Genomic DNA, 11,955 nt, shown 5'->3' with positions numbered 1-11,955 from the left:
TTCTTTTTTCTGTCTCTCTGATACCTCATACATGCAGAATCATGCAATATTTGTCCTTTTGTGTCTGACTTATTTCACTTAGCATAATGTCTTCAAGGTTCATCCATGTTGTATCAGAATTTCCTTCCTTTGCAAGGCTGAATAATATTCCATTGCATGTATATGCTACATTTTGTGTATACATTCATTCAGAATGGACACATGAATTGTTTCCTCAATGTATACTTTATAATTTTTTTTAATGTGGCTTGAATTCTTACAGCAGGACATCATTAAAGGAACAAAGACGCTTAAAGGAAGAGTTTGTGGACTAAAATCAATGAAGGTCAACACAATAGTATAATTAAAAGGTAAAAGCCTATTTCCAAAAGCAAATGTCACCGAATCCAGATAACCATGACCAGACTGTGACCTGTTCAATATGTTGAGGTTTCACATTGCTTTGCTAATTTTTAAAGAAAGACCCCTTTGTAGCAGGAGTATGTTTACCCAGTTTTGAGAGCTAAAGCCCCAATAAAGTCCCAATATATTGTCACAAATAAGTCTTTGCCATTGAATAGTATACCACCACTTTCCATCTACTAAAGGAGAAATAAAAGTGTATATAGCATTGATAATGCTTTATATTCTTTTGCTGATTTATACATTTAGTTGGAAGGCAAGAATTCCTGAGTTCTAATTTCTCTTTTTACATTTTCTATATTATAATTTCAGGCAAACCAAGAGCACTCATTCTGAGTTTCTGACTTATCACACCTTAGCTTGCCTTAGGTTCTTCACTTGCAGTTGTATAAAGTTTAGGAAACTCAGCCTTGTTCTCAAATGCTCTAGTTAGTAGTAATGGAGTAGTATGGAGAAAAGCTTTTGATATAATGTAAGAAAAACTGGTACTAAATTCTATGTACACTAGGATCATAAGCTTGTAAAAATAAGAATTTTTAATAAATATGAAAATACAACAGTAGAATGTGTACTGTTTCATCTGATTTTTCTAAAATAGTTTTATATAAAACATTTTTGAGATTTGCCATGTATTTAAAAATAATAATGCCATAATATCAAACCTCTGTGAGAAGAGAATAATTGGGTCTACTTTAAGCATATTTTGATAAAATTAAATCTGCATAAAGGAAAAAATGCAACATGGAAATATAACATGAGCCTGGTGAAATTATGGGTGCTTTTTTCTTCTCTCTATTTGCCAAATGTTCTATTCTAGGTAAGTATTACCTTTCAGAATAACATTTTTAAAAATATATTTTATTGATTTTTTTTACAGAGAGAAAGGGAGAGGAATAGAGAGTTAGAAACATCGATGAGAAACATCGATCAGCTGCCTGCTGCACACTCCCTACTGGGGATGTGCCCGCAACCAAGGTATATGCCCTTGACTGGAATTGAACCTGGGACCCTTGAGTCCGCAGATCGACGCTCTATCCACCGAGCCAAACCAGCTAGGGGCAGAATAACATTATTTTTAAAAAATTAAAATAAAAAATTGAATCTGCACAATGCTTTGAAAATCATTTTACACCTACAGTCAATGTGGGAAGTTATAATGGGGAGTTAGGAGGTTCCCATATATGGTAGGTTAATGTTTTAACTATTGCTGTAATCATAATAGTGAATACTTATTGAGCATTTATTTATTCTTTGTCCAGAATTACAGCAAGTATTTTATCTTTGTCTTCATTTATAATTCTTTGAGATGGATATTAAGCCCATTCGACAGATGAATAATTTGAGGCCTGAAGAAGTTAGGTGGCTTATAATTTAAAAGCCACCAAGTTTATATGGGGCCTGAAAAAGATTCCAGGTCGGTTGGATAGAAAGAATTTCTAACACTATTTAAGTGTGATGTACTTTTCTAAAATTTTAGTACACCTCTAAAAAACATTCAAGCTATATCATAACCACCATGAAGATAGTTTCTGGTTATTAACAGAGGCAGATGTACTGTGAAGCTATTGAAGGTTCAGGGCTCCTAAATGCACAGGACCCTCCAAGAACCTGGAGGGGCTCTAGAAATGGTCTTTTGAAAGACCTAGATATTTTTTCATTATTGTGTAAAAAATTTTTCCATTTCTTTTTTTTTTTTTTAATCTTTATTGTTGAAAGTATTACATATGTCTCCCTTTTTCCTCCGTTGACCTCTTCTACCTCGTCCCCCACTCCAGGCCTTCACCACCCTATTGTCTATGCCCATGGGTTATGCATATATGTATGCAAGTTCTTTGGTTGGCCTCTTGCTACCCATCCACCCTCCCCGACCTTCCCTCTGAGGTTGGACAGTCTGTTTCATGCTTCCATGTCTCTGTATCTATTTTGTTCATTAGATTCCACATGTGAGTGAGATTATGAGCTACTTAATCTTTCCCTGACTGGCTTATTTTGCTTAGCATAATACTCTCCAGGTCCATCCATGTTGTTGCAAATGTAAGAGTTCTTTTTTAAAAAAAAAAAAATAACTGCGTAGTATTCCGTTGTGTAAATACACCACAGTTGTTTTATCCACTCATCTGCTGATGGGCACTTGGGCAGTTTCCAAATCTTAGCTATTGTAAATTGTGCCGCTATGAACATAGGGGTGCATATATTCTTTCTGATTGGTATTTCCAATTCCTTAGGATATATTCCTAAAATGTTTTCAAGTAACATTTTTGTAATTTTTTTTCCTCAATAAGAGTCCCCCAAACCTCGATTTACCCCGGTTAACAGTCATTTGTGATCTGACTCAGAAGTCTTATAACTTCAATAGGCACTTTAAAAGATTATAGTCATATTTTATAACAACATGGGAAAATGTTGACACTATAACTCATGTGCCAAAAGCAAAGTAAATTATATGTATATATTATGATTGCTTATAAAATATGAATTCAAGGACTATGAGGCAACTTGAAGCCTAAAAGCAATAAAATATTTTTATTCCTTTTTTCATTCACAAATATTTATTAGGCACTTTTTATGGACCACATATGCTTTTGGTTACTTGAATTTTTTAAAACTCCATTTCTCTTATTGGTACAGTTTTGGAACTTTCAGAGTTCCAACTGGTTTGGAACTGTTAGTTATCAATTAATTTGTCTTAATTATCAAATGAAAAACGTTTTTCACACACCTTTAATCTTACATTTGTGAACTATGACATGTTAGAAGATACAGAAATATTTAACTATTTGGACCTCAGTTTTCTCTTTAACATACGGGGAGTGGGCAAAATGACCTCCAAATCTCTTCCTACTCTAACATTCCATGATCATATCTCTCCTCTTCATTCCCAGACTACTCCTTTATTTCATTATAATAAAACTATACAATAGCAAGAAATTTAGCTGAGAAAAATCTAGTTTTTCAACTGCAATGAGTATAACTTTATAGAAATTATCATCAGAAACAGTATTATGTAGCTTTCTATAGATAGAAATCAGCTTTCTGATGACAATTCCAGTTTCAAAATGAGGCAAATCACTGGTAACATCCACTGTTTCATTTCAGCTGGGAAAGAATTTTATCCATGTATATTTCCTTCAGATGTTAATATTTTTGCCTAGAGACACTAACTTCAAAAAAACGTTCAAAGGAATTGAATAGAGGTATGGGTAAATTAGGTTAGTCTTCTAATAACTGGAGTATGATGACTTTTCTAAATATAAAAGTTTTCAAAAGTGACAATTTGCTTTTAAGAAAAGTATTATGGGGGGGCGGGGGCGGGATTGAGGGAGAAACTATAGCTGAGTGGTTAAGTTTTGTCACCAGACAGAATCTGTACTGAAACTGCTTAGCTTTGTAACCTTGTTTGGGCACATTATTTAACCTCTCCAAGCCCTGCTTTACTCCTTTGAAAAATGGAAGTAATATTAGTGCCTAACACACAAGATGTGGTTAAATTTAAATAAGATAATCCAAATAAAGTTGTAGAGGATAGTGTTTATAATATCAGTAAGTGGTACTAAATATTAAATATTAGTGATACTGCCCTGACCGGGTAGCTCAGTTGGTTAGAATGCTGTCCCAAGGTTTCTGGTTCCATCCCTGGTCAGGATACATACAAGAATCAACCAATGAATGCATAAATAAATGGAACAACAAATTGATGTCTCTCTCTCTCTCTCTCTGAATTTTTTTAATGTATTTTATTGAATTTTTTACAGAGAGGAAGGGAGAGGGATAGAAAGTTAGAAACATGGATCAGCTGCCTTCTGCACACACCCTACAAGGGATGTGCCCGCAACCAAGGTACATGCCCTTGACCAGAATTGAACCTGGGACCCTTCAGTCTGCAGGCCAACACTCTATCCACTGAGCCAAACCGGTTAGGGCAATCAATTTTTTAAATACTGTAAATATTAGTGATACTAAATTTTTAAATATTATATATATAAAACTAAACTTCCTGATATAAAATTTCATTAAGGAAACTGAGTTTTAGAGAAGTTAGTTATCAAGTTAACCAAGAATAGAGTGTTTTCCCAATTTTGAAAAGGATAGGCAAATAGCCTTTTGGCTCTCTGAGCAGCACCATGGCTGTTGGCAAGAACAAGCACCTTATGAAAGATGGTGAAAAGGTTGCCAAGAAGAAAAGTGGTTAATCCAGTTATAACAGATTGATATGATGTGAAAACACCAACTATGGTAAATATAAAAATATTGGAAAAACACTAGTCACTAGAACTCAAGGAGTCAAAATTGCATGTGATGACCTCAAGGGTCGTGTTTTTGAAGTGAGTCTTGTTGATCTACAGAATGAAGTTGCATTTAGAAAATTCAAGTTAAATACCGAGAATGCTCAGGGCAAAAACTGCCTGATTAACTTACACAGCATGGAGACAAAATGTGCTCCACTGTCAAAAAATGGCAGACCATGACTGAAACTCATGTTGTTGTCAAGACTGTTGATGGTTATTCGCTTTGTTTATTCTGTGTTGGTTTTACTAAAAAAAAAAAAAAAAAAACCACAATAATCAGATTCGGAAGCGCTTTTAAGCACCAACAGGTCCACCAATCCTGAAGAAAATGGAAACCATGACCAGACAAATGACTTGAAAAAAGTGGACATTAAATTGATTGCAAATAAATAAAGTGATTCTAGAAAGCATTAGAAGACTCATAGAAAAGGCTAATCAATCTATTTATCTGTTCCATGATGTCTTCATTAGGAAAAATATGCTGAGAAAGCCTAAGTATGAATTGGGAACACTCAGTTTTCTGGTGAAGGTAGTAGTTCTGGAAAAGCTATTGGGGATGAGATAGGTGCTAAATTTGAATGTGCTGATGAATATGAGCTACCAGTTCAAGAATCTGTTTAAAATTCAGACTTTTAGTGGTGACAAGTAAAAAGTCTTATTTGTAATGTTTAAAAAATAAAAACAGCCCTGGCTGGTGTGGCAAAGTTGGTTGGAGCCTCGCTCTGTACACTGAAGGGTCTTGGGTTCTATTCCTGGTCATGGCACATACCCAGATTGTGGGTTTGATCCCCAGAAGTTACTTGACTGATGTTTCTCTCTCACATCGATGTTTCTCTCCCTTTCCCTTCCTCTCTCTCTAAAATCAATAAAAATAAGTAAGTAAAATAAAAACAAAAAATAAATAAAAATAAAAACAATAGTGTATTCAGTCTCAAATAGCAGTTCTTTTTGAGTAGCAAGTTCAAATTTGACTTTTAGTTTTTTCTTTTTGGCTTCTCTATTTTCTCTAAATGTTGTACATTGAATAATTTATTCCTTTTGTAAAAAAATATTTTTTCAAAATGAAACAATTCTGGCAGGGGATGGGGGAGGGTTAGAAGGAGTCAATGGGGGAGGGGGAAGGGTATACCTGTATTTCTTTCAACAATAAAGATAATTTTTTAAAACAATGAATAAATTCAACATCCAATTATCCTGTAAACATTAATGCCAAAAAAAAGACCAAGGAAATTAATATGCCATTCAGTTGACAAAATAAATTTGTGTATGAATGAATCAATAAATATTTAGTTGTCAGTATGTATATGCAGGTATATTGGAGTCCATAGTTAAATGCATCCAGAAGTTGGATAAAAGGTCACTCCCTGAGAATCAAACCAGTAAGATTCAACATAAGCGGGATAAAATGAACGAAAGAGAATCTAGTCCGTGTGACTAGAATGCCTAAGAAGTGATAAGAAAATAGTGTAACCATGAAAAATAAATAAATAAATAAATAAATAAATAAATAAATAGTGTAACCATGAAAACTACAGCATATTAATTTTATTTCTCTTCCTATTCTCACTTATTGTTTTTAAATTAGTACAGTATTTCAAAAGTTATGTGATTGGTATTGTATTATTGATTGCTGTGTAGCAATTTACCCCCAAAACTCAGGGCCTTAAAACAATAAACTTCTTTTTCAATTACAGTTGACATTCAATATTATTTTATAGTAGTTTCAAGATGTACAACAACAAACATTTATTATATCACGGGGTCTGAGGGTCAGAAATCCTGGTGCTGCTTAGCTGGGTGCCTCTGGTTCAAGGTGTCTCATGAGATTGCTGGGGCATCTGTTTTCAAGCTCACTCATGTGGTTGTTGGTAGGATTCAGTTCCTTGAGAGGTGTTGGACTGAGGGCCTCAGTTCCTCACTGGCTGTTGAATAGAGGCCTCTCCATAGGACAGTCCACAACATAGCAATTATCTTCCCTCAGAGTGAGCAACAGAACAAGAGGGAGCACTCAAGATGAAGACACAGTCCTTTTGTAACCTAATCTCAGGAACAACTCCCCATCACTTCTGCTACGTTCTATAGTTAGAAGTGAGTCCAACCTACACACAATTGGGAGGGGATCACAGGAGGGTATGAATACTATACACTCACAGAAGGAATCATTAAAGCTTATCTCAGAGGCTGCCTAGTATAAAAGCATTCATCAAACTTATTCTGTTTGCTCTGATGTCATCACCTAACTATAGTCTGAATATAATCTCGCATTATGTATGACTTCTCTATAAGGAGAGAAAGTACACATAAATTCTTAATATGTATTTTATTAAACTACTAGAGGCCTGGTGCATGGATTTGTGCACGGGGGGGAGCGGGGGGAGGGGAGGCGGGAGGGGCGGGGAGAAGGAGGGTGTCCCTCAGCCTGGCCTGTGCCCTCTTGCAATCCAGGACCCCTCAGGGATCAGGCCTAAACTGGCAGTTGGACATCCCCTGAGGGATGTAGCAGTGCACCAAGCAGCAGGCAGCCAGGGAGGAGCCAGAGCTGGGCCGGGTGCCATGCCGCTGCTCGGTAGCACTGCTGCAGAATTGGGAGAGACTCCCACCACTGCAGCTGCGCTCACCAACCATGAGCCCCGCTTCTGGCTAAGCAGCGCTCCCCCTGTGGGAGTGCACTGACCACGAGGGGGCAGCTCCTGCATTGAGCGTCTGCCCCCTGGTGGTCAGTGCACATCATAACAACTGGTCAACCAGTCGTTACAGTCGTTCGGTTGTAACGATTTCTTAGGGTTTTATATATATACTAGAGGCCCAGTGCACAAAATTTGTGCACAGGTAGGGCCCCTAGGCCTGGCTGGCAATCAGGGCAGATTGGGGCCTTCTGGCTGCCAGCTGGGGCCTTCCTTCTGGCTGCCGGCTGGGGCCTTCCTTAGTTCTGTGCCAGCCCCTGGTGGTCAGTGCACGTCATAGCGAGCAGTTGAACCCCCGAGGGGACAATTTGCATATTAGCCTTTTATTATATAGGCTATAGATTGAATATTTTTAAACACTTGCATTTTGTCACTTGCCAAACTTGTGATTTTGGTTAGTAAAATTTGGTGTCCCTAATGCTGGTCAGTTACTGAACCTACATTTGTGACCAGGTTCAGGGCTGTAGTCTCATCTTAAAGGGCCTACCTGAACTTCCAGGAGGCCTCCTTGTACAATAAGAATGGCTCTATAAAATGCCCACATGAGCCAGGCAGGTAACTTAACTTGGGTGAATTTACTTGGGTGTCAGCAAACTTGAATGTAAAAAACATTTTTCCCAACATAGCATCAAATTCTACACTAATAACTCTATTAAAATATATACGTACTTACCTTAAGAACTGAGTAATTTAATTTCTCAGTCTAATATCTGCATTCAGCTTACTTAAAGATAATCTGATACACACGCTCAAAATCCTTAATCACATCTTTTCACATAAGGTAATGTTTACTCTTTTACCATGTGAGGTAATATTCACAGGTTTCAGGGATTAAGATGTGAACATCTGCTGAGGGGACACTACTTAGTCCATGATGGGGCTTTGTCTATAAAGAAGTTTAAAATGATAGTAAAATTGACTAAATGTCACTCTGCCTTTTATTATGACCATGTGTTGGCAATTTTAAACAATGCCAGTAATAGCCCTGGCTGGTTTGGCTCAGTGGATAAAGCATCGGCCTTCAGACTGAAGGGTCCCAGGTTCAATTCTGATCAAGGGCACATGTCCAGGTTGCAGGCTCTATCCCCTGTAGGAGGTGTGCAGGAGGCAGCTGATCAATGATTCTTTCTCATTATTGATGCTTCTATCTCTCTCTCCCTCTCCCTTCCTTTCTGAAATCAATAAAAATATATTTTAAAAAAACACAACAACCAATGCCAGTGATAAAATACTCCCATGAGGCAGACCACTCCCAACACCTCCCCTCCTCACTGTGCCACTTCTAAATATTCCAATATGAGTAGTTCAGCCTGCCTTAACTTTTCAGGGCCAAATACCACATAAAACAATTTGGTGGTTCATCGATGGCCAGCCCCCCCCCCCCCCCCGCCCCCCGCCCTAATTTTGTTGTGACTGACTCCTCATTCTTTAGAAATCAGCTTAAGTAAATGTCACCTACTCAAGGAAGATTCCCCTATCTAGACAAAGTATCTTCCCCCACTTATTCCTTGTATTTGTTTCTTTCATAGAACTTGCCACCATTTGCAGTTATTTGTAGGTTAAATTTTCTCACCTACCTTATTAGGCTGTAAGCTCCAAGTCTTGACTGTTTTTTTCTCTGACTTATTCCCAGAGCCCAGCACAGTGCCTGCCACATGGTAGATGCTCAATGTATGTGTAGTATCATTGCATCCTCCTCAGCTTGTGTGCTGCCAGTAATGATTGTTTGTTCAACAATGGACAAATTATTCTTTCTTCATCTCATGTCCGTTACGAAAAGAAATAGCCACTCGTCTAAGACTGGTGACATAGAGAACCATTTATTTCCATAATTCAGAAACAGATGCAGCGTTATGGATTTTAGTAGAGTTTTCTCTTATTCCAAAGTCCAACTCAGGCATGATTAGGAATGTTCTATTCTGAAAATTCAGAAATATCATAAGATTGAATCATATAATAAAATATAAATAAGGTGTTAACATTATGAAGGGGGCTTATACATTCTGCCCAGTCACCACTAGAAATAACAAGAATCGAATCAGTACTCCAAACGTAACAAGTTCCAAAGATAAATTACCAATTTCCTCTTCAAACCACATACAAACTCCTCTTAATTTTCTTCAGCATTTCTTTCTTTCTTTCTTTCTTTCTTTCTTTCTTTCTTTCTTTCTTTCTTTCTTTCTTTCTTTCTTTCTTTCTTTCTTTCTTTCTTTCTTCCTTCCTTCCTTCCTTCCTTCCTTCCTTCCTTCCTTCCTTCCTTCCTCACTCGAATACATTTTCCCATTGATTTTTAGAGAGAGAGACAGAAATATCAATGTGAGAGAAACACATTGATTGGTTGCCTCCTGCACGCACCAGACCAGGGCCCAAGCTACAAAGGAGCCTGCTACCGAGGTATGTGCCCTTGGCCAGAATTAAACCCGGGACCCTTTTTTCCGCAGGCTGACACTATTCACTGAGCCAAACCGGCTAGGACCAACATTTCTTTTAGTAGCACAACTCTTCACCTGCCTAATTCCTTAGCACATTCTGTTTCTTCTGCCATAATTCCTCTAGCTCTTCCTGTAGCCCGTTCCTTCTCATCCTAAAACTTAATGTAAATGTCACTTCCAAGACTCTGTTCCTTCCTGCCCTATATAAATCATCTCTTCTACTCTTACATGCACTTATTATATCCTATACATTTCCTTCATAACATCTTATCCTAATTAATATATTTGGTTAGTCTTCCCCACTAGATTTGAAGCTACTTGGGAGCAGGTATTGTGTTTTGTTTACTGATATATAGCTAGCTCCTAAAGCAATGTGTGGCACACGGCATGTGATAACCAGTTGTAGAACAAATTAAGGTGCCCTTTTCTGTTTGGCCTATTACAAGTGTGATGCATTTGCACAACATTATGCAGAAGGAGGAAATTCTTATCCCTCTATTTCATGTCCATCACTTTAAAAAGTCACTTGTTTGCCGAAACCGGTTTGGCTCAGTGGATAGAGCGTCGGCCTGTGGACTGAAAGGTCCCAGGTTCGATTCCGGTCAAGGGCATGTACCTGGGTTGCGGGCACGTCCCCAGTGGGAGATGTGCAGGAGGCAGCTGATCGATGTTTCCCTCTCATCGATGTTTCTAACTTTCTATCTCTCTCCCTTCCTCTCTGTGAAAAATCAATAAAATATATTTTTTTTAAAAAAAAGTCACTTGTTTGAGACTAATGACATAGAGAGCCATTTATCTCCTTAGTGCAGAAACAGCTGCAGTGTCATGGACCTTAGTAAAGATTATTTTTTCCCACCATTAGGAAAATTTCATATTGAGTCTTACAGGAATTTCATAAAGAAATTGAATTGTAAAATACAGGACAGATGAAGAGTATGAAGGGGGAGGATCTGGAAAGTTTTGCCTAAGTTTTGCCTAGGGCAACAAGATATTTTCTATAAGCTTCCGAGATAAGCATACAGATTATTTTTTGCACACTTTCAAAACATCTCACAAAGATAGACAACATCTGCTGCCTATCTTGGCCAGAAGTACAAAAGTTATGTATTAAGGCTTTCATTTTCATGAATAGGAGAGGACAACTAATTTCAGATAAGTCTGGCATGGTAATTTGACCTAACAGAAAAGTGGGTCCACAGTACCACTCTCTTGGACCTTACACCGTATGACAGTGTGCAAAGCTATGTCCCTTCAAGGCTATCTATCCGTCAGGACTGCTTTGCATATCTGGGCTTCCCAGAAACTAGCCCTCATTTGCTATATGCCTCAAGCAGTCACACTTTGGCCTAGCTTGAAAGTGCTCATAGCTATTATAGCATTCAAACAATAACAAAAAGTCTTCAGATTTCCTTAGTGTCTATCTTTGAACAGTTCAAAGAGTTTCCACATAAGAAGATCTGAGATGAGAGAACCTGGAGTTCAAATAGTTTGTTCAAAGCTACAGTGAAATTATGTGTCACAATCAGCCTTCATTCTGCTGATTCCCATAAGGCCATGTAGCTTCCCAAGGGTTTGAGACCCTTTATGAAAAATTTCAAAACTACATATAATTATGAGTCTTGAGCATTTTTCTAATCCTCTTAACATAGAAAAAATATTATTTTGTGGTTTTTAAATAAAATGGCTTTGTGAGAACAAGCTTCTAAATCCACATAGAAGAGATCAAAGGAATAAACACAGAGGAAAAAACTTCCACATACCAGAAACTTTGAGGAGTTTCTGCTGGTTCAAATGTAGAGGAGCTCAATTAGAAGGAAGGGCCAGTTCAAGATTCTACTTCTGGAAAATGTTATCACCCTGAGGGAATTCCATGATCATCTGCTTACTTGGGTTGAAGGCTAGGCTAGGGCAGATGGAGAGATAGTCAGGACATACACTTATATCATTTTCAATCTTTTTTTAAAACTATATTTTATTGATTTTTTACAGAGAGGAAGGGAGAGGGATAGAGCGTTAGAAACATCGATGAGAGAGAAACATTGATCAGCTGCCTCCTGCACACCCCCTACTGGGGTTGTGCCCGCAACCAAGGTACATGCCCTTGACTAGAATGGAACCTGGGACCCTTGAGTCTGCAGGCTGACGCTCTAT

At 37.7% G+C, this 11,955-nt stretch overlaps 1 pseudogene; it reads left to right on the top strand.

Moving 5' to 3' along the window:
• Positions 1 to 4,523: 4,523 nt before the first annotated feature.
• On the top strand, positions 4,524 to 5,309 carry LOC132217809 (small ribosomal subunit protein eS1-like; annotated as a pseudogene).
• The last annotated feature ends 6,646 nt before the right edge of the window (positions 5,310 to 11,955 follow it).

Source organism: Myotis daubentonii, chromosome 16, assembly GCF_963259705.1.
Source record: "Myotis daubentonii chromosome 16, mMyoDau2.1, whole genome shotgun sequence".
In the NCBI taxonomy this organism is placed as follows: Eukaryota; Metazoa; Chordata; class Mammalia; order Chiroptera; family Vespertilionidae; genus Myotis; species Myotis daubentonii.
Note: the sequence above shows the minus strand (reverse complement) of the source record. Positions and strands in the feature narration are given on the sequence as shown.